Source organism: Triticum dicoccoides, chromosome 5A (genome assembly GCF_002162155.2).
Source record: "Triticum dicoccoides isolate Atlit2015 ecotype Zavitan chromosome 5A, WEW_v2.0, whole genome shotgun sequence".
NCBI classification, from domain to species: domain Eukaryota; kingdom Viridiplantae; phylum Streptophyta; class Magnoliopsida; order Poales; family Poaceae; genus Triticum; species Triticum dicoccoides.
The window spans coordinates 559385264-559386309 of NC_041388.1; the positions used below are offsets into that span (position 1 = coordinate 559385264).

The following is a 1046-nucleotide window of genomic DNA, read 5'->3' on the forward strand; positions in this document are numbered from 1 at the left end:
AGTGATTTACTGGCAAATGATGTATCTTTATTTTCCCATGGAATATAAACCACCACGATGGCTTACCCTATACCCTAATAAAGAAAAAAAAGAATACCGAATACTAGATCTTAAACAGGAACTAGTGGGCCGGTCAAGATAAAACGTCCCCTCTCGCGGCAGCAGCACGGATGCCAACACCTAAAAAAAGTTGGAGCAGAGGTACAGGAACTAGTTGGAGCAGAGGTACCCCTCAAAAAAACAAAGTTGGAGCAGAGGTCCTACCGGCGACGAACCCAGCGGCGGCCAGTTTCGGAGGTATCCTTCTCCACCGACGGGGGACTTTTTGGTTGCTTGGATCGTGTATGGATTCTTCAACCCATCCTGTTTCGTAGAGCGACTCCGCCACAGTAATCCAGATCCGTTTCTAGTTTTTTTTTTTGTTGTTGTTGTTCGTAGTTTCTTTCTCCAATCTTTTTGACGGGAACAGCCGGAGCTCTGCTTTTGCATTTTAGGCGGAGAAAGGAAACATGCAGTACAATACAAGATCCAACCAGGAGAGAGTCCCGGTTAAGAAAGATTCACTCAACACACTCGAAAACAGATCGATCAGTGTTAGCTGAATTTCGTTCCTTGCAGTTCAGGGCTGGCTTGTAATTAAAGATCGATGACGAAAAACAAGCGCCGGCTGATGAGATGCGACGAAGAGCAACACCGCCCTCACAAAAGAGCTACTAGGCCAAGTGAGTCCATGCTGTTTCCCTTTTTCTTGCAATTACATATTCATAATACTCCCTCCGTTTGTTTTTACAAGACGTTTCAGACAGGTTGCTTTGTACTGTTTTAAACAATGTCTGAATGTCTAGAACGTCTTATAAAAATGAACAGAGGTAGTAATAAAACTGACGGTTCTGTTAGCTGTATATATATACCACATACAGCATGATTTTGCTCCCATAAACCAGCTTTGGATGGTATCTCCTTATTACCAGACGCCTTTAGTGCACTCAGCGAACAGGTAGTTTCAAGATTGCACAGGAGTGTCGTGTCGCTCGCTTCATTCGATG

General features: G+C 44.1%; 1 pseudogene; it reads left to right on the plus strand.

The window, feature by feature from the left end:
* Positions 1-646: 646 nt before the first annotated feature.
* The window catches only part of LOC119299983, an 11927-nt pseudogene continuing 11527 nt past the window's right edge, over positions 647-1046 (plus strand).